The sequence below is a fragment of the Pteropus medius genome, unplaced genomic scaffold (assembly GCF_902729225.1).
Source record: "Pteropus medius unplaced genomic scaffold, Ma_sr-lr_union100, whole genome shotgun sequence".
In the NCBI taxonomy this organism is placed as follows: domain Eukaryota; kingdom Metazoa; phylum Chordata; class Mammalia; order Chiroptera; family Pteropodidae; genus Pteropus; species Pteropus medius.
The window spans coordinates 22,255,009-22,277,811 of NW_024349802.1; the positions used below are offsets into that span (position 1 = coordinate 22,255,009).

The following is a 22,803-nucleotide window of genomic DNA, read 5'->3' on the forward strand; positions in this document are numbered from 1 at the left end:
AAATGCAGCATAGGCCGTGGCATCCCGATTTTTTTTTCTATGTTAAATATTTAGGCATCATTTCTAACATCGTCTTTTCATACAACCTCGAAATCTTGGTTAACACTTCCTGAAACTCTTCAGAAATTGCAATTGTATAATCATTAAATTGGTGATGAGATCTCTCAAGTTCCTCATAATTAGGTAGTGCAAAGAGTTCTTAGGGAAAAAGTCAGTTTAGTCAAAAATAGAAAAACAAAAGGCTAAATCTAGAGGAAGTTCATTGTACTGATGAGGAGTTTATCCCAGTTAAACTTCAAGGATGTGATATTCTAGGTATTAATTAATGTAGCAGTTTAAAAGCATTGTCTTCTGAAACTTAGTCTATGAAGACAAAGCCTGAGAATAAAGTTTTCATGGAAGTTTCATTGGTCAGGAAGTACTTTAGGTATTTAGGCAGACATAGAGTAAATAAACATTTTAAGGTTAAACTTTATGAATAAAGACTATTAACTATATTATAAATGTTGTTTTGTCTTAAGCTCTACTGGTACTCTTTCTACCGCGACCACCTTTTCTGCACAGTTTTCAGCTCCTCCTTCCCTCCCTTCTTCATTCATCCAGCCATTACTGTAGTGTCTACTCCAGCCCAGGCAATGAGGTGGCCCTGGTGAGAACTGATGACCAGGACAGACATAATACATATCCTCAAGAGCTGATAATCTAGTTGAACATTCAGACAACTAACTGAGCAATAACAATAAAGAATGGCAAGTGGTATGATAGAAAAAGTGAAAGGAATTTATGTGGAGCATATAACAGAGGACTTAAGATATAGCTGAGTAGAGAGGGAAGAGAAGAAAGAGAAGGCTTCTTGTAAGATGGGACTTGTAAGCTGTTTCCTGAATGTCACACAGGAGGAACAAGGTACAGGTCATCCAATGTCTTGTAATCCATGTTAGGACATTCACACTGTATCCTAAGAGAAACAAGAAGCTTTGAACTGTTTATGTTAAGAGTGAGACTAACTAATACTGTCTAAAGATTAAAGAATTTAAAGAATGCATTGTTGAAAGTCTGAATGGAGGCAGAAAGACAGAAAGTAATGGCCAAAACTCGAGTGATACTGGAGGTCTGAATCCAAATGGTACTAAAGGGGGATCCACTGAAAAATTGGTATTGAATACAATCTTCGTACTTAATAACTAAACTAGTATGACATAGTTCTGCTTTATATAGTTACAACAATGAGTTTAGGCTTGGAAATGTACCTGCTAAGTCATGATGAAACAAAATTGTAATAATTAAGTCACTGGGAAATTAGCAAAAATAATAGCAATATTTTCAACCATTTTGAAAGTAGCCTCTTGCTACCAAAGCTTACCTATGTCCTGAGTGTATTTAAATAATAATTAATGAGATGGCTCAAAAAAAAAAAAATCCTGGTACAGAATTTAGCAATATCTGCTAATACTTGAGCACTTACTATGTAAGAGCACAGTAAGTACTCAATGCACGTTAGCTATTGCTATGTATGTTAAAGCCACTTTAACTGAGATTATTTTGTTAAACTCTTGCACAGTCTTGTGAGATGGCTGCTGTTATTCCCACTTTACACATGAGGACTCAACCATTAGAGAGTTTAAGCAAATTACCATCTTTTCTTGAGTAAGAGGTAACAGTACCAGGATAATAATCCAGGTCTGTCAAATTCGATTCCAGAGCCAAGAATTCTAACTCCTGCAAATCACAAACCTAGTGGCAAGTACAGAATTTTCTCCTTATTAAATTTCACATACCTGGATGTAAAGAATTCTTTGAAGTTCATGGCATGGAAAGTAAAAGGCTACAGTTTCAAAATGAAGTAACTACTCACATGAAGTTTTGAAATGCAAAGAACTTTAATATTTTGTCCAGAACCCCAAATACATTTATTCAATGTGGAAATGTTTTATATTTTAAGCTCCTAAAAAGTGGAGATTTTTTATACTAATTATGCCACTACAAACTCAAGTTTGACTTCACCCTTTACACTGAGCTACTTCTGTAGCTCATCTAATAATAAAATCTTTAAGTGTTTCTTTAAAAGAAAACATTGATGTATGGTAATATCTTAGTGAGAGAGAATTAAATGAAGTGGCTCAGCTCCCATGGTCTCTTATAAATGTGTTAAATGAACTGGTTAAAGAATTGATCCATTTCTCTAGCTATAAACCCTTGCCAATTCATCATTCTACATCTTAGGTCTGGAAGTTAATAGATATTACAGTGATTATTCATGGGCAACTCTCTTTCCATGGAGTCCTCACAGAATGTGTTTCATAACTTCAGTCTTAGAACGCTGATTATATCAGTTCAGCAGGAGAGGTTTTGTCTCTCAATGGAAGACTCACACTAACCAACTTCATGAGATTAATGTCTAGCAATATCAGTTTTTAAGCTTACAATTATAAATAAATTTTGCATGGATAGAGATCGCTACATCTTCTCTTTCTCTAGAAAGGTCTACATAAGAAGAGAGAACACAATGAGAAAGATAATGCACTTGAAATTAAAAACAAAAAGACTTAGATAAAAGGATTCCTTTATGGAATCAAACTAGGTCAGCTCAACAGAAACAGTCTTGTCAGTGGTCTCAGTGAACACTTGATGTCCTCCCAACAAAGACCAAAAATGCCTTGAGGTTAAGGACCCCATCTGTCTTACATCTGCCATATCTCCAGTGCCTGGAGTAGAACAGTCACTCATTAAATAAGAGTGCAAAGTTCTTTGACTAAGACTCTAATTCAGTGTTTGAATGAACTCTGCTTACTTTTTCCCTTTCGTAGGTCTCCTTTCTTCTATGCATCCATGGATGACATATGGAATGCCACATTCTTTCATTAGCTGGTCCAGTGTAGTATAGTTAGAGGTGAATATGCTGGTGAGATAGCCGATCTTTCTTTTTATGCTGACTTTTGCATTTCTGTTCTCATCTATTTGGTGTTTGTGCATTGTCCTGCTTCTGGCTTTGGGGAGTGTGGAGCAAAACATGTCACTGAAGCCACTGATAAATTTTACATGAAGTTTATTTCTGTGAATCTATTACACCAACACTCCATGCTATTCTCTAAGGTGAGATAGTAATGCAGATCAGCCAGTCTGGCCCAGTCTGTTGCTTCTAATAGTTTCAGCTAATTACAAGACATGAGGTTCAGGATATTAAAGGACTGTTGAAGTTGATCATGACAGAGGCCTTGAGGAAGACTTCCATCTTTGACAGTGAACTCTGCAATCCACTAAAGTTACAGACGTGTTTTATTTCCATCCATTCTGGTAGATATTCAATGAGTACTTGCTCTGTTAAGAGCAGGGTTAAAGGTATGTAAGATAATTTTACGTTATGTCCTCGTGACTTATTAATTTAATTTTATAACTGGAATTTTGGATCTCTTATTCCTCTTTATATTTTCCACCCATCCTCAAACCCCTTCCCTTTGGTAACCATCAGTTTGCTCTCTGTATTTTAGTCTATTTCTATTTTGTTTAGTCATTCGTTTTTTTTTTTTTTTTAGACTCCACAAGTAAGTGAAGTCATTTATCTTTCTCTGTCTCATTTCACTTACCATAAAGTGTAATACTCATAATAGTTCCATCCATATTGTCGTAAATGTCAAGTGTTCACTTTTTTATTGCTGAGTAATATTCAGTTGTATGTATGTACTTTTTTATCCATTCTCTTATCGTTGGACACCTTGGTTGCTTCCATATCTTGGCTATTATATATAAGGCTGCAGTGAACATAGGAGTTGATAATATTGTAATAACTTTGAACCGTGACAGATGGCTACTAGACTTATGTGGTACTCACACTGTAAAGTCTGTAAATGTCAAATCTCTATGCTGTGCATCTGAAGCTAATATATGTTAACTACAATTTAATAAAAAATAAATTTTTTTAAAGAGTATATAAGACAATTTTTGCCTGTCTGTTAGAATAATATTTTATGAAAAGATTCGTCTCGATGAACTACTGTCATCTTCTAGATCAGATTATGCCACAATCTACTATTTGTGAGTTTTAAAAAGTATGTAAAATTCTTTTGACTGCAATGCTGCAAAAATACCAGAATATGTTTTTATTCTGTTGATGTGGTTTGTGCTTTATTTTTAGCATTATTGAGACATAATTGACAAATAGAAATTGTATATATTTAAGGTTTAACACATGATGACTTGGCATATATATATACATTGAGAAATGATTACTACAATCAAGCTGATTAACACATCTATCACCTCACATAGTTGCTTTGTGTGCTTGTGTGATGAGGCACTTAGATTAATCTCTTGGCAAATTTCAAGTGTATAATATATTATTACTAGCTATAGTCACTGTACTGTATCCTTAGAACTAACTCATAACTAAAAGATTTGTACCCTTTGACCAACAGCTCCCCAATTCCCTCCAGCTCACAGCCCCTGCAATCATCATTCTCCTATCTGCTTTTGAGAGTTTGTCTTTTCTAGATTTCACTTATATGAGAGATCATGTAGCATTTGTCTGTGTGCATCTGGCTTATTTTCACTTAGCTTAATGTCATCCAGGTTCATCCATATGATGGAAATGGGAGGTTGTTCTTCTCTTATATGGCTGAATAATATTCAATTGTGTGTATACACATATGCACACTACTACATTTTCTTTATTCATCCATCTCTGGACACTTAAGTTGTTTCCATATCTTCACTGTTGTGAATAAGACTGCAGTGTATATGCGAGTGCAGATTCCTCTCTAAGATACTGATTTAATTTTTTTGGATGTATATACCCAGAAGTGTGACAGCTGGATCATATGGCAGTTCTATTTTCAATTTTGGAGAGAAATTCCATATTGTTTTCTATGATAGTGGAACCAATGTCTGTTTCCACTAACAGTGCATCCTTGCCAACACTTGTTATCCCTTGATTTTTGATAGTAGCCAACCTGACAGGTATGAAGTAATATCTCACTGTGTTTTTGATATTCATTGCCCTGATGATGAGTGATATTGAGCACCTTTTCATAGGTGTGGCCATTTATATATCTTCTCTAGAAAAATGTATATTTAGGTCTTGCACCCATTTTTTAAATCATGTTATTTGTTATTTGCTATTGAGTTGTATGAGTTCCTTATATATTTTTGATATTAGCTCTATATCAAGTATATGGTTTGCAAATACTTTCTTCCATTCGGTAGGTTGCCCTTCATGTTGATTTTTTCTTTTTCTGTGCAGAAGCCTTTTAGTTTAATGTAGTCAAACTTGTTTATTTCTGCTCTCGTTACCTGTACTTTTGATGTCATATCCATAAAATCATTGACAAAACCAATGCCAGGGGTATTTTTCCCTATGTTTTTTCTAGGAGTTTTACAGTTTCAGGTCTTCAATATAAAACTTTAATCCATTTCAAGTTAATTTTTGTGTGTAGCCAAAGATTAGGGTTCAATTTTATTCTTCTGCATTTGAATATCCAGTTTTCCCAGCACCATTTACTGAAGAGACTGCCCTTTCCCCATTGTGTATTCTTGGCACCTTCATCAAAGATAAGTTGACTGTGTATATGTGGATTTATTTCTGGGCTCTTTCTTCTGTTTCATTGGTCTATGCATCTGTTTTTATGTCACTATCATTCTGTTTTGATTATTATAGCTCTGTAGTATAGTTTGAAATCAGAAAGCGTGATGTTCTCCAGCATTGTTTGTCTATCTCAGGATTGCTTTGGCTGTTCAGAGTCTCTTGTGGCTTTGTACAAATTTTAGCATTGTTTGTTTTAGTTCTGTAAAAAATGTCATTGTGATAGGGTTTGCATTGAATCTGTAGATTGCTTTGGGAATTATGGACATTTTAACAATCTGAATTCTTCCAAACTATGAACATGAGATATCTTCCATTTATTTGTATCTTCTTTGGTTTCTTTCATAAATGTTTTACATTTATAGTATACAGATTTTCCTCCTTGGTTAAATTTATTTTTGAGAATTTTATTCTTTTTGATACTACTGTAAATGAGATTGTTTTTTAATTTATTTTTTGATTGTTTTTGTGTATATAAATGTAATTGACTTTTGTATATTCATTTTGTATGCTGCAATTTTCCTGAATTATTAGTTCTAACAATTTTTGTTGGAATCTTTAAAGTTTCCTATATACAACATCATGTCATCTTTAAACAATTTAACTTCTTCTTTTCCAATTTGGATGAGTTTTATTCATTTTTCTTGAAAAGTCTGGCTAAGACTTTTAGGGGAATGTTTAATTGTTTAATTGATAATTATTTATAATTTATAAATAGTTAATAATAGTAGGTGTTTAATAGGAGTGCACGCTCATCTTGTTCCTACTCTTAAGGAAAAGTTTTTAGCTTTTCACTGTTGAGTGTGATGTTGGCCTTACTGAATATTTTTATCATGAAAATATGTTAAATTTTTACCAAATGCTTTTTCTACATCAATTGGGATGATCATGTGATTTTAATCTTTCATTCTTGTGATGTAATGTTTCACATTCATTGATTTGTGTATGTTGAACCATTCTTAAATCTCAAGGATGAATGCTTCTTGATTGCAGTGTGTGATTTCTTAATGTGCTATCGAGTTCAGTTAGCTACTATTATGCTGAGAATTTTTGGATACATGTTTATCCGGGATTTTATTGGCCTGTAAGTTTCTTTTCTTGTAGTGCCCTTATTTGGCTTTGATCTAAGGATAATGTTGAATTGTAAAATCAGTTTTGAAGTGTTACCTCCTCTTCATTTTTTTGGAAGAGTTTGAAAAGGATTGTCATTAATTCCTTAAATGTTTGATTGAATTCACCTGTGAAGCCATCTAGTCCTGGGCTTTTCTTTGTTGGAGTTTTTTGATTGCTGCTTCAATCTCCTTACTAGTAATTACTTTGTTTAGATTTTCTCTTTTTTTCATGATTTAGTCTTGGTAGATTGCATGTTTCTAGAAATTCATCCATTTCTTCTGTGTTATCCATTTTGTTGGTGCATAATTGTTCATAATAGGAATCTTTGTATCTCTTTGACGTCAGTTGTAATGTCTCCTCTTTGACTTATAATTTGATTTGAATCCTTTTTTTTCTTTGTTAGTCTAGATAAAGGTTTGTCAGTTTTGTTTATCTTTTCAAAAAATCGACTCTTAGTTTTGTCTTCTATTTTTATTCTGGTCTCTATTGCATTTATTCTTGTTCTCATCTTATTATTACTTTCTTTCTGCTAATTTTGGACCTAGTTTGTTCTTCTCTTTTCTAGTCCCTTGTAATGTGAAGTTAGGTTGTTTACTTCAGAACTTTTATTTTCTTCCAATGTCAATATTTATCACTATAAACTTCCCTTTTAGAACTGCTTTGCTGTCCCTTTAAGTTTCAGTATGTTGCGTTTCCATTTTCACTTGTCTCAAGATACTTTTTTTTTTTCTTCTTTGACCTATTGGTTGTTCAAGAGCTTGTTGTTTAAATTCCACATATTTGTGAATTTTTTAGCTTTTTTCCTGTTAACGGATTTCTGCTTTCATGCCATTGTGGTCAGAAAAGATAACTGATATGATTTAAGTCTTCTTAAATTTGTTAAGACTTGTTTTGTGGTCCAGCACATGATCTGTCCTGGAGAATGTTCCCTGTGCACATGAGAAGAGGGTTTGTTTTGCTGCCATTGGATGGAATGCTCTGTATATGTCTGTTAGGTACATGTGATCTATAATGTTATTAAAAACCACTGTTTCCTTATTGATTTTCTGTCTGAAAGATTTATCCATTGTTGAAAGTAGGGTATTGATATCCGCTATTATTATTGTATTGCTGTTTTGTATTGTATTGTACTTGCTGTATTGTATTTCTCTATTCAGTTCTGTTAAGACTAGCTTTATATATTTAGGTGCTTCAATGTTAGGTGCACATGTGTTTACAATTGTTATATCCTGTTGATGAATGACCTCTTTGTCATTATATAGTGACCTTCTTTGTCTCCTGTGACAGGTTTTGAGTGAAAGTCTATTTTGTCTAATATGAGTATAGCCATTCCAGCTGTCACCTCACATAGTTACCTTGTTTGCTTGTGTGATGAGACACTTAGGTTAATCTCTTAGCAAATTTCAAGTGTACAATATGTTATTATTAACTATAGTCACAATGCCAAACCCTTAGAACTTACTCATAACTAAAAGTTTGTAGCCTTTGACCAACAGCTCCCCAATTCCTTGCTGCCATTCCTGCTGTCTTTTGGTTGTCTTAGCATGGAATATCTTTTTCTATCCCTTTACTCTCAGCCAGTGTGTGTTCTTAAGGTTAAATTGAGTCTCTTGTAGGCAACATATTGTTGAATCTTCTTTTCTACATATTCATCCACTGCGTCTTCTGAATGGAGAATTTAATCCATGTGCGTTTCAAGTGATTATTGATATGTAAGGACTTACTATTGCCATTTTCTTAATAATTTTCTGACTGTTTTGTTGTTTTTCTGTACTTTCTATCTTACTGTCTTCTTATGTAATTTGTTGATTTTTTAATTTATTTCTCTTTATATTTTGTGTTTCTAGTACATTTTTTTTAATTCTCTGTTGTTATCACAAAGCTGACATAAAACACCTTATACTTATAACAGTCTATGTTAAGCTGATAACTACTTAACGTTAATCGCTTACAAGATCACTCTATACTTTTACTTCTCCCCCCATTTTTTTGCTTCTGATATCATACTTTACATTTTGTATATTCATTAATTCTCCATTAAGAAATTATTGAAGCTATAGTTATATTTAATACTTTTGTCTTTTAATTTTGAAACTAGCATTAGAAGGGCTTTAGATACCACCATTACAATATTAGAGTATTCCGAATTTGACTAAATATTTATCTGTACCAGTGATTTTTATACCTTCATTTTTCATGTTGTTACTTAGCATCCTTTTGTTTCAATTTTCAAAGAAGTGATCAATGTTTTGGGCCAAAAACAAAAGAATGCATATAATCGTCTATGTAACTATACCAGCATTTCTTTTACAGTCATTTCTTTTACAGCATTTAATTAATTTTTTAAAAGATATATTTGCACTGTTTCATTACTAGTCACATAAATTATCAAATGTGTCCATTTCTTCTCAAAGTAATGACTTAGCTTGAGAATCCTTCATTGTGCCCCCATGCAATATTTAAATTTCCAAAACAAAAAGTGACTTTAGCTTAGACACTGTGTCTGGCCAATGGAGATATTCTCAAAACTGTGGGTCATTGATTTGTCACTGAGCCAAACTTCCTGGTCTAGATTTCCTGTACAAAAAAGTCTCTTCAAAGTCAACCAGATAATTTTGCCCTTGGTCATTGAAAAGCAGTATTGGATTTGCTCTGTCTGTTTTGAAGAGCCAAAGCAGGGTGAGTGTCATTTCCCATCAGGTATTATTTGTGAAATGAACCTTTAAATGAAGGGCTGGCATAATATTACTGTTCTAATTATCTACCATTAGTTTAACTTCAATTCAATTATTTTTGGCTTGTATATAGTAAGTACTTTTTCTGTCCTTTGATTAAATATTGCCTCATAATATTTCCTACAGAACCTTCCTGGGCAAGATTGTGACTATGTCTTGGGTGCCCTATATCCGTAGTTCACATGAGTGTTTTGTCTGCCTACCACTTTTTTCTGAATTCCCTCATTAGCCTACTTGGTCCATGTGGTATAGATGGAGATGATTCCATCTTTTTAGTCTCCAGGTTTGTCCTATAAGCCAAATATGGCCAACACAAGGACTTCATCCTTCTTTCTGACCGTAGAGATTTGTTTAGGGATAAGCACGTAGCTTAGTTGGGCTACCTAGAGTCTTTCCTGGAAAGGATCTTTTATTTTCCCTGTGAAAGTGATCTTGGGACCACCTGTGAATGTCCTACTACCCAACAGAGAGCAGAAACAGAGAATGAAGCCAAGAGAAGAAGGGGGAGATACAGCTCTGATTGTATTATTGTTTTTTAACTGCTACTGTCCATCACACCTTAAAATCCACCACTAGGGGTTACAGTTATACGACATTGGAAACCACCCTGCTCTTTTCTTTTCCTTAGACTAATTCGAATTAATTTGGACTGCTGTAACCAAAAGGGTTCTTAAATGCCTCTTTTCAAGTTTGTCCCATAGCTACTTTGTGCCTCTGTATGATGCCACAGTATTATCCCTGAGTAGCCTGCCCCCCTAAGTGTGGCACAGCAAACTCTCTTCCCCATAATCATTGTCATCCTGCCTTGTACCTCAGGACTTAAGGATTTTGCCAGCCACCTGACTTGGAAATTTCTCATAAAGTCTTTTAGACAAACATGTAAACAGCTAATTAGTTTTTGAGAATATTTATATCTTATAAGAGAACTCAGCATCCTAAGAAGAGTACAATTTTAACATGACAGATTAAATGCAGTCTAAAACCTTAAGGTAAAGAAAGTGGGGTTATTTGCATATTTCTGTACTGGTTAAAAAAAAAATAAACAAACTATTCACTTACTTAAAAAAATCTATTGTGTACTTCCTATGAGCTAGTCATGGTTCAGGAAACTAGGATACAGTAGTAAGCAGGCCTGGTTTCTGCCCTCATGGGAAATAGTCATTTTCTCTCAGGAAAGATTGACATGAATCAAATGAAAATACAATTAATATGTAATCACACTATGATAAGTATTAGGCTTTAGGCATAAAGGAGACTATTGGTCCTAGGGGTTCAGGGATAACTGATTCCTAAAGGAACTGATAATGGAGTATAAATTTGAAGGTTGAATAGGATTTAAATGGATGAAAACATAAGAGTAAGGGTAGCTTTTAGGAAAAAGGAAACTCTTTCCAGAAGAAGAGAATGGCTTTTTTGAAGATGCTCAAGTAGAACAATATGGGATTTCTTTAAAGAACTGGAAGAAGGGAGAATGGCAACAGATGAGACTGCAGTGGTAGGCAAGGGACCAGATTAAGCCAGGCCTTTCAAGTCAGAGCTAGGGGGACTGTCTTTCCTGTTCAGGCAATGGTAAGTAATTTAAGTATTTTAGTCACATAATGACACAATTAGGTTTATGTTTTAAAAGCTCAGTTATCACTGTAACTGAGTGATTTTTATCCTAGTTCACATTAGAATCATTGTGGCAGTAGGGGACTCAAAACAGAATACTGTTACCTGGTTTCTAGTTCAGTTCAATGGAATAAAAATCTCGGGGGAGGGTCCCTGGCTCTGGTCACCTTAAAAGCTTCCTCCAGATGATTCTAACTAAAGTGAGGCTTCAGGATCACAGATGTGGAGATGTAGCTTAATCAGAGCTCCTTCGATAAAACAGAGTTCCAAGCTGGCTTCTCAGTGTGACTCAAAGTTACTGCTTCCAAACCTAATATTATCAAGAATTGCATTACTTCCTAAACGAGAGGGGGAGTTATTCCTCTGCCTCCTGAATTAGACCCAACACACCTGAAAATTTTGTTCACTTCTCAGCATTGAATTTTAAGAGTAAATTAGCCAAACTGAAACAGAAAAAAGCAAACCAGATGATAAGAGGGACTTTAAATCATGAAGAGAAATGATACAATAGTACCGAAATCTGTTTAAACCGTAAATCAAAATAATCCATTAAAAAGGATGATTTAGGACCTCTATTTTCAAGTAAATCAAAGGCAGTTATTATTCAAATGGCAAATATGAGGGCCAACATACCAGCCCTAGATGTTGGAGATACGGCAGGAGATGATGAAGACAAAAATCCTTGTTTTCATGGAGCTTATGTTCTAGTTTAGAATGATGTTTAATGATCTTTAAGGTCAGAATTTTTAACTGACCTTTGTGATTAGCTATAGAATCCCTATGTGTTATCTGGAGATATATTTCAGTGATTAATTTTAAAACATTAAAAATAGAAATCTCTGATAAGCAAAGAGGTTAACATTTGTGGAAGAATTCCAGTAAAGGTGGCTATTATAGAGGGGATTCAGCATCCAATGGCAAGGATTAAAATGTGTAATAGGAAGGAGATTGATGAGTGATCTAGTCTAGGGATCTCTAGAGTTCTTTATAAAACTGAACACCAAATATTAGATATTAAATAATAGCAGTGCTTACATAGTTTGAGCATTTGCTATGTGCCATACATTTTGCTAAGTGCTTTATTATGCATTATCTCAGATAAGACTTAAAACATTCATGACACAGATGAGGAACATGAAACAGTATCAAACTATAATTTTTAAAAGTTAAAAACATCACTCTTACAAATATAAAGTGAAAATATGTGAAAGATTCAATTTGGCTCATTAATTGTTGAGGAAATCAGTATCATGGTGAGACTTGTTCTAGTAGCATTTGAGGAGCTCCTTGTCCTAAGTGCATTAATAAAGGAATGTTAGCAAAAGAATACTCGATTAGATACAAAACTGGATTTAGAGTGTGATACACTATCACATGTGGGATTATTTTTTCTACTGGACAGAAATAATTTGTATCTTTAATAGACAAAAGTCTCCAAGATAACATGTGACTTTACTAAATTTGGGACCTTAATTCAGTAGTAAATAGTGACATGAACGACACACATTTCCCTTAATTCTTGAGAGGACATGTTAAACTGTTGCCACGTGTGCTTTAGAAGGAACATGACAAAATTTTGGTCTTATTTCCAAATTTTGGGTGATTTTTCTAAACATTTAAAGAGTTAAGTAATTTTTCAGGATTTTCCAGTTAGTAGTATGGAAGCTGGGTCTCAAACTGAGGTATTTCTTTTAAATACCCACAATGAATGAGATATGTAGCAAGTATTTGGGGAGTTTGTAGAACAGCGTTTTTTTTTTTTTTTTGGATTACATCACCATTGTTCTGCCTTTGTTTAAGTCTGAGCTTGGTTTTTCCAGTTTTATGTTTGCTTGTTTTTAATTGATTCTTAAAACATTTGTAAACCACTGAAAATTAACTATTCTTCCTCTTTTTCTTTCTCCAAAGTAGCTGTGGACACCAAATGTGATTAATAAATAGTGACTGTAACTGCTTACTACTATTGGCTCTAAGACAAAGACTCTGGAACCCCAGATAGAAATCTGATCCTTTAGAATTTGTAGCAACTGTTTTCTCAGTAAGAGTTTTTCCCCTCAATTCATGGGGGTTTTGTTTTTGTTAATTTAGGAGGTTGCAGTTACTAAACGTGGAAATTGCAATTGTTAATGGTCTTCTATTTTTAGAATGGTAACTTTGAGCTCAAGTTTTGGAGAGAAAGCCTAGTTCTCTGCAAATGGCACTTTGTTCAGCCTCATGTAACAGACTGCTGGTTTGATGTCATTATTTTCCTGTGAGTTGATCTTAAAGGAAGACTTTAGTGTTATGTTTATGGAATAAATGAAGAGTAGCTGTGTGGCTGGCATAATGGTCCACTAAGGCAGTAGGACACTTGCCTATGTTTAAGGCGACAGGCCCCTGTTATGTGGCAGAAAACTTAAATAGTTTATTCTAAAAACTCATCAAATAGTTTATTATAGAAACTCAAACTAGGTATGAGAGTATAATTTTGCTTTTAGGTAAGAAAAAGGGTCTCGATTTTGCTTCACTAAAAGAAAACTAAACTGAAATTTATTTATAGGCACTCTAATAAACACTTTACACGGATTTATCTCACAGAATCCTTAACAGTTCCATGTAGTAGACCATATTATTGTCCCCATTTCATAGATGAGGTCCAGAGAGGTTAAGCAAGATGGATTAGAGATTCACAGACAGAGCTAAGATTAGACCCAGGCCAATTGATTAGAAGCCTACCCTTATGAAGGTTAGATGATACCACCTCTCCCAAATGTTGCTAGAAAGCACATAAAAAATTAGCCCAAATCCCGTTTTTTAAGCCGCAGCTCTGGCATTTACTGTCTTTGCAACTCCAGATGAGTCATCTAATCTCTTTGGGCCTCCATTTCCCTCTGCAACATGTGAAGGGTAGAAATAATTTGAATTGGATGGTCCCTGGGGTTCCTTCCAACTCTAAAGTTCTTTGAGTCTATAATTGCATCCTGGCCTTAGAGGTGCTATGCTCCTGCTGGCCAGCTCTCTTTCTCTCTCCCCCCTTCCTTCTCCCTCCTTCCTCCCTCCTTCCCTCCTTCCTCCCTCTTCCTCTTCTCTCTCTCTCTCTCAAAGTATCCATTGCAGTTGGATTCTCAACTCCAGACCCAATCTACTATTTACAACTGCCCCTCAGGAACACACAACACTTTTACAATCTGGCAAGCCAGTTCTTTGAGTTGCTAATGGGGTGTGATTTTAGGAAGTAAAATATTAATACCAAAAGGAAAAAAAATCAAAACAAATGAGCTCTCTCTTTAAATCATCTCTTTTTTGCAGTGTTACCTTGACAACTTAGCTTTGGCTCTTTAGATGTTGGGTTTTCAGTGTGGGAGAAGAGGGGTGTCCTCTTTGTATCTTTAGAGAGTCCCTCTTGTTTTATGGAAAAAAGGAAATGTCAACGGTAGACCATAAAATCCAGCAGAATATACACAGGACATCTTGATGGAGTGTCATCCAGAAATAATCACAGGTGCACAGAATTAGGATGCATTCCTGATTAAAGGTACATTCTTTTCTCCTGTTTCCTATAATCATAACACACATTGAAACAGCCTGTAAAATGTTACATTTTTGGACTAGCACAGTTATAGAGCAGAAAGCAACAAAAGTGCCTGAAAAATAATTGCATTATTTTCAGTTACACTGCCCATAGATGCACACACACATATCAGGATGAAGGGACAACTCTGAAGCACCGGACAAGTCTGAAAATGCTAAAAATATTGTTCCCCCTTCAGCAATTGAAATTTGGAGCAAAGACTGAGGCAACGCAGGTAGGGAGATGAAATTGGAATTCACCTCTCTCGGCTGTTAATAGGCTCGTTATCAGGACTGGCAAGAGCTCAGGGGGCTGACGGGTGGGCCAGGAATGTGAGTAGAAGGAGCAAGTTAAAAAGCAGCAGTATGGAGTGGAAGAAAAAGAAGACATATCTCCAGCATCTAGCACCACAGAGCAGAGCCTGTGTGGAGAATGGCTGAGAAATCCGAATTGGTTCTAGAAGCAGTTTCCTTTGTGGTTTGTGAATGTGAGCCCAGCAGACGCCATGGGCGCTGTTGCAGGGGAGCGAGTCCGTGCTTGACACATGTGTTTCCCATTGATAGCTGGAGACAGCCCAGTAGCTCTGAGTTGGTCTGACAAAGCTGCATTGAAGCTCAGACAGAGTACGGTTTCAAAGCAGTCAGAAAAAGAACGGGAATGCTGTTCAGGAAATTCTTCAGGCATGGGCAGGGATTTGGCTGCAGTTCTACAGTTGGAAAATCTGACTGGGGCAGCTTCTGAACGCAGGCTGGGCCTGCTCACACTCTGGCAGGCCCAGAGGCCGCCTCCTTCAGAGCCGCCCAGCACACTCCCGGATTGAGGGCGGATTTCCATCAGCGGCTTTGTGAAGCGGAGGGGAGAGAGGTAAGGTGCTGCTACATTCCCGCATTTCCACGCTTCTCTTCACTTCTTGAGCCTGCTGTTTGTTTGCAACGTACTCCGAGTTTTCATGTGTGAGTGAATGTGTGTGTGAGAACAAGTTAGAACTTCCTCACTTAAACACTTGGTGTGGAGCTGTGATCTTTTCTTTTCCTCAACTCCCTTCAAGATCTGATTTTCAGCAAGGCAGAGACACTTCTGAAAGTTGGGATTTAGCTGGCAACGCAATGCGAAAAAGACAAGTCTGTGAAATCGTGTATTGTCACCCTGATCCAACCTTCTGGAACTTTTCTGCGTGGAAGGACAGTTCATTGGCAGGGAAGATAATTTTAGATGAAACTGTCTGTGTTCTTTGCTTCATGAGAGTTTCGAAAGCATTTTTTAGCAGAAAATGGCTCTCAGTTTAGGAGGGAATCAGAGTTTGAAGCTTCTATTTTGGATTACACTTTCAGGGTGCAGGAGCAGAAATGTACATATGAGTTCCTGGCATCTTTTATTATTACATGGGATTTTGACGGTCCTTAAGGAGTCCAGTGAGATATTTGCCTGGAAACAATGCTAGATCAACCCTTGTAATTCTGTTTCTATGATAATATTTAATTTTTCTGAGTTGAAGAAATAACTGGCAGTTTTACTCTCAAAAAATGCTTCTGTGTTTTATGAAATAGAGATATCTAGAGAGTAACAAAATAATAGTTAACTCAAAACCATTGTTGAAAGATAGAGACAATGGTGTGAACTTTATTTCATTGATCAATTGATTTTATTTTACAACTTACTGAAGAGTACTTTTTTTAAAAAAATCAAATTTTAAATAATTCTTTCTCACACATATCAGCTATAATGCAATATAGATTTTTACTCCCCTAGGAAAGCCATACCTTATTATATGATTAGCATTTAGAAAATGTACAAAACAATGTAATTGCATTTAAGAACCTGGTTCAGCTCGGAAAGAGCTGGACTAACTCTCACTACAGCTGTATGAATACCGGCAGAACAACCAGTGAGAGCAGTGATGTTTTCCAAACGGGGTTTGACCAAGAGAGTGGTTGGGAAAACAGATGAATGAATGAACGCTCAGACCCTTCTTGTGTAGCAGGAGAGTAGCTAGAGCTCTTAGGGGAGATCTCTATAAAAACAGGTGTGTGTTTACTTGAGTTCTAAAATCTCTCAAGAAGTTACTAATCAGAGAGAGTAAGGTTAATGGGCGAATGAAGAGTGGAGGGTTGGAATTTTTCATCTCTCTCTCTGTGTAAGACATAGTTTAAGTGGGAGACATTGTGTCCTGTTGGTGGAAGCTCAGCACTCACAGCCAGCAATTTTCTCCACAGTTTTGCACTTGAGAGGAGGGAATTGGGAAGTGACTAGCAGCAGGATTTCTCATCCTAAGAGATGGCACATAAATCTTTTCTTCACCAACCTCATCTTTGATTTGGGTCGGGGTGGGAGGATTTGGGAGCTATAGCACATGGAGCAGAAAAGGGGTTGTAATTGGAAGTCAGGCAGTGACAATACTTTGAGTTTTTCTTAAATGCCAGTGAGTGAGCAAAATGCCAAGACAGATTAGGAACACTTGCGAACCATAGCCAAGCCCACTGCTAGTGAAGGGGGAAACTCAAGTGAGCTCTAATGTCATACTCCTCTAAATTTAGTGTGTGTCAAGCGTCGAACAGAACAGGCATGAAATAGCAACTCCGGGCTGCAGGATTACAAGCAGCAGTGCCTAAAACTTTACAGAATCCTTCTCTAAGAAGTATGGGAGGGAAAAAATCAAGCTCCTTGACAGTGTGAAAGGGAAAAAGAAAAACGGAGTGAAAGGTAGAGAAGAAATCCAGGGCAGAGGTACAAGCAACGAGGAGAGAGGAGTGGCCGCACCACAGACTGGGCAGCGAGGACAGGGGGAAGAGAGCTGTGTGCCGGACTGAAACACGTTCTAGGAACAGCAAAAACCAGCAGGCACTGACCTGTCTGACTCGAAGTGTGTGGATAAACCATGGCCTCAGTGAGGAAACCTGTTTCACTCTCTTCGCAATAGGAGACCCCATGGTCAGTCTGCCCTGCTGTGCCTTCTGGAAGTAATCGGAAAGCATATTTTGTAAGAATGGCATCGTCCAAGGGTTCAGATTTCCTAAGCAAGAAGGGACTAGGCTCTTAAGGCCTTATTTTTAACCCATAGTTGTTCTGTCCAGAGATATTCCTGCTGGGGGTGTTGAGTGAAAGGACCAGCTGGAGTTGGCTGAATGACTGCAATGAGCACAGCTCATTCAAAGCTCTGCTCGTGGACACTTTATTATTAAGACAAACTTTTGAAAAGAAATGTAAAATGCACGTGCTTTATTTTAATAAATGAATTTAATTTAAATTTTATTGATTGTAAAAACCATCTTCAAGGATACATACCACATTGTTGGTGAAAGCGTTTAATAATTGTTTTATAATATAAGGAACCTCATGGAATCATGGATTTCTCCTTCTGGAAGGGAGTGGGGCTGTCCTATACTTCAGAACTCCTTGAGTTTGAGTAGCATAGGGACCCCTTTTAATAGGAGTGAAGAAAGATCCATGCCCCCATCGCTGATTTCATTATTCTTATTGTTATTTAAATATGTATAAACCAAAAATACCCACCTAGATATTATCTCTAGAAATAAAGATATTACTTCTTTATTTTAATTATTGTTGAACAGCAGTAACACGAAAACAAATTTATGAATTGAGTACAAGGAAAACTATGTAATAGTAGTATTCAGATGATCAAAATTGGCTTTTTATACTAGAATTTAATAAGGCTTACATCATGAACCTGGGACTGACAGTTACCTGGAGGCTATTTTGATTTCATACACTCATAGTCCGTTCTTCTGCACAGACACTTGATTCTTTCATGACTTTTTCTCTTTAGATCTACTTTCACTCGCTGCCATGATGTCCTTTGACCTGTACCTGCAGGGAATGCCATTTCTCATTACTCCTGATAGAATGGAATCACTTGAAAACAGACTCAGACACCAGAACCGTGTGGTTATAGCTGTTGGTCGTGAATCAGATCTACTTTTTCTAGGACAGAATTTGCATAGGTAAAATGAGCACATAAAAACTAAAGAAAAACACAAGAACAAATTGGGTAGCGAATTCTCAGATCCCTGAGAAGATCTGAGGATCCCCGGTGACTTGGGAACGCAACCGTAACCTCTGATCGTGACTGGTTCTGGTTCTGTGGAGGAACCCCTCTAAGAATCTGGGGAGGAAAGCCCTGGAAGCACCCCACCTGTGCTTCTCATATAGACCAGCCACTTTTATCTGTTGCATATATTGGGGCTTTGCAAGATACTTCATTTGAAAAGAGTTTTAATGCTATATCAGTGAAGATTACATTTGACTACAAGTAACAGAAACCCTGCTCAGGGAAGTCTAAGTGTATAAGAGCTCACTTTCCTCAGGTGCAGATGGAGGGTCCTTTCTAGCAGCAGAAGTTGAGCTGTGTCCTCAAGGACCAAAGGTGGAAGTTCCACCATCCTCGGCACTTGTGCTCAACTCCCCTTTCTCATTTCTCAGTGTCATACTCAAGTCAGGGCAATGGTGTCAGGACTTGAAAGTGATAAATGTTTCTCTTCATGAGCCTTTGTCCTTTTGATCACAGAGGGATCCCCTCCCATGTTGACTTACCCTTCTGTCTCAGAATACACAGCCAGAACTGGGTCATGTGACCAAGGGCCCCATGGAATGCTATTACCATGATAGGTTTAGGCTGAGTATGTTTCACCCTCAGGGTGTGGAGTAGGAGCCCACAAGTTCAGATCAAGGGCTTTCTGCCTGATAATGAGCATATCAGAGTTCTATTAGCAGTGAACAGCAGGGAGGATGTCTGTGAGATAGCATAGACAGTTTGGGCCAGAAATGCTTAATTTTTTAAAAAAAGGAATGAATAAACAAATACATTTGAAAAAACACTGCTCTAATAATCCATTTCTTCCATTTTAAAGAAGTGGACGCAGACCAGAAAAGATACATTACCTGCCTGAGGAACACAGGCGATCTGAGATGGCAGTGCTTCTTGTTCCTCAACTCTGAGTCTGGTATGGATCACATGGTATATGCATTGACTCAGTAATAGCTGAGGGATACTTCAGAGCCATGCCAGAGAAAGTAACAGCTCAGTGGAGCTTTGCTGTTAGAAGGGCCCTCGGAAATTACCTGGTTCCATGGTTTCTCAGAACCTCCTGAATCAGAATTCTGAGATGAGGATTGGGGAATCCCTGTGTTTTCAAAAGCTTCCTGAGTGTCTGTTGAAGTCAGCAAGACACTGGTCCACAGACTGAGTTTGTTTAACATTGTTGTGGCTAAATCATTACCCACTGCAGGGATGCCATTTTTAGCATCGCTAACAGATGCCAGCCAGATGCGATGATGGAGAACCTCCCTATACTGCGAGGCAGCTTTGGGGAGTTATTTCACATCTCAGTCCTCCTCGGAGTGGGCAAAAGTTGCATCTCTGTACTTTGTAACCCACGGCCATTGTCATAGTCTCTTAAGCCACGTTTGAGGGTGGTAGTGGTACTTCGTGCAGAAGTGAGGTGAAGAGAAAGGATAAGGTCAAGATGGTCAGAAATGTTGGCAGAAGTCCCGACGCCACTGATACCGGGATCTCAGTTTCCTATCCGTGAAATGGGATCAGATGTCTCTGGAATATTTTCTATTTGTCATAATATATGATTTTTATAATTCTAAAACTCCCCTTTTCTTTATGAATGTCTTAGTTGAATTATTTCATCTTTCATTCACCTTTTCCTGCACTATTCTCTTTTCTCTGAACCCTTTCTAGTTACTGTCCTGATAAAAATGTTCCCTGCTCTCAATTCCGGTCATTCGACAGGAAAGAGCACTGGGTCTTGTGCCCACTGACGCCGTAGAATAATATTAACATGACGGGAATGATGGTACCAGGAATGGGACACCATGCACCTATTAACCAAAAGGGAAAAGGGCAATTATAAGGGAGAAAGCATAGCAAGAAAGAAGAATGGAAGGTGGGTGTGACCTTGTAACAGGAGAGTGACTACTGTAAACTGAGTCGAGGCTCTGAGGCAGACGAACCTGGACTGTGATCCTGGCCGAATGACCTTAGACAAGTTACATCATCTCCATGTGCCACAGTTGTATCATTTTGAAAATGGACATGGTAATGTCCATAGTGTATTGTGAGATTGTGCATATAATGCATTTACATGGTGCCTCGTGCACAGTAAGGACTTAAGTATTTTAGCTGTGTATACTTAATATTAACTGAGATAGTGTGAGGCAGACTGACAAAGAATGAGATGGGCAGATCAAGAAAAAATGAATAGTTGAGACAATCAGCAAGGAGAGAACGTTTTATACAGAATATCCAGGTTACTTTTTCTGCGTCGCCCGACTCGCGCTGCAGATTCTGCTGTCCTCTTTCTTTCACCTTTGCTGCTGCACAGAAAGGTGATCATCTTTATTTTCTCTTCACATTCATGTGGCCAAGTGTGAACCACCTAGGTAAAGGGAGCTACGTAAGCTGTGGCCTCCATCCTGCCTGTCAGGCAGGTCTGCAGGACTGGGCGAGGAACGTGTCACTACGGTTCACTGAGTGTATAAATCCTGTGAGATTGGTTTGTTTGGATCTCTTTGCTGGTGATCATCCTAATAAGACTCTGGGTGTGTGGGTGGATATGGAAGTGATAGCTTTATTCTTCTTTTTAACCGATAATGCAATGGCACCTACTAACGCAAGCACAGTTTCCTGATAAAAACTGCATTGCCAGGGATTAGAAACTCCTTCCTTGTTCAAAGCACTTTCCCAAGCCACGGTGATAGGATCAGACATTCTTGTGAGCACCCAGATTTCCAAATAATACATTTCTGAATTCCTGGAACCCTGCTGTTACTTGCTGGGGTCAAAGTATTCAGCCGCCGCAAGTGCTCTCATTGAGCTCAAGTAATTAAATCTTAGGGGTTAGCTTCTTCCAGCACCACCCTGTTGTTCTGATTGTCGCTGGGGCTATGGTACTGGGCATGGCGTGCTCACTGCAGGCAGACTGTCGAAAGCCTAGAGGCAGCTGAGAAACAGCACCATGCTGTGTTCCTTTCCTTCCTCTTCTTACCTTTTATCATCTCTCTCGTTCTGTATTCTTTCTAGCTCTTTCCTTCTATATATTTTTCTATTCCGTCCCATCTTCCTGTTGCCAGTTTTTCTCTCCATTGTTTGCTTAGTACGTGTTTGCCGAAGTCATCTGCTTTCTCTCAGTGGTCAGTAGTATGGGTGATAGACCTGAATGTAATGTAATGACAAACAGTAATTCCTAAAGTTGGCCATGACCACCAAAGGTTTGTGGCCTCACTTCTGTCATTGACAGAGCTGCTCCTGGTGTCTCCCAGGCTGAGGATGCAAACAGCAGATCACAGACTGGCAATCTAAGGACTGGCCTATAGGCATATTTTGGTTCATAATGTATGTATTTTTTTTTTAATTGACTGAGTTACAAAGCATTTAAACATACTGAGATATTATGTACAAATCTAGGTTATCTAGAAAAAGCTGGAGATGGGCGTCCCCGGTGTGGTTTCTCACTGCCTGGCAGTTGAGATCTGGGCGGCTCCTGCTCCTTGACAGGACATGCGTCCACTTCACTCGTTGACTCCACATTCCTTATCCCTAGGCATTTACATTAGGAAGCTCTCAAGAGGGTTTCTCATCCGAAACACAGAAAGTAGAAATTGATTCAAATGACCATTTTTTCACTTCTTTGAAAGGTGGTACATATAGTACCATCCCAAATGCACGAGAGAGAAGTTAGGGCATTATGACTTGATGCTCTCAGAGGACACTGTTGATATGGGCTAAGTATCGACTGAGAGGAAATGCAGTAGGCAGCCTGGCGGCCAGGAGCACGGGTCTCAAAATTAGATATTCTTTGGAATAATCACATCATATGAATGTATATAGGATTAACATTTTTAAATGTGCTAGAATCCAGAACAGTCACTGCCTCTGGGGATCGGGGTTGATTACGAAGGGCCATGAGGGAACTTTCTAGGGTGATGGGAAAGTTCTCTGTCTTGACTGAATATTGTTTACACAGATGTACAAATTTGTAATACTCAAGCTAGATAGTTAATATCTTTGTATGTCACTGGAAGTAGGATATACTTCAATAGACATATACATATGTACCTACCTACATACATATGTGAGGACATACAACTGCTTAATAACTTTTAGGTATTATTGTTATCGTGCTTGTTTCTGGGCACTTTGATTTAAAAAAAAAAAAAAGAAGAAGAAGTAAAACTTAGATGAAGAGTATTTCCTT

The 22,803-nt window shown here is 37.4% G+C and overlaps 1 protein-coding gene across 12 annotated transcripts in view; it reads left to right on the forward strand.

Annotated features, from left to right (window-relative positions):
- SGCD (sarcoglycan delta) overlaps nucleotides 1-22,803 on the forward strand; it is a 1,323,040-nt gene that overhangs the window by 959,028 nt on the left and 341,209 nt on the right. The window contains exon 1 of one of the 12 annotated variants that reach the window (XM_039836689.1): nucleotides 15,134-15,448. The exons of the other annotated variants lie outside the window; for them this stretch is intronic. The gene's annotated coding sequence lies outside the window, so the exon portion shown is untranslated. Of the gene's footprint in view, nucleotides 1-15,133; nucleotides 15,449-22,803 lie in introns of those variants that run through there. 12 annotated transcript variants of the gene reach the window in all.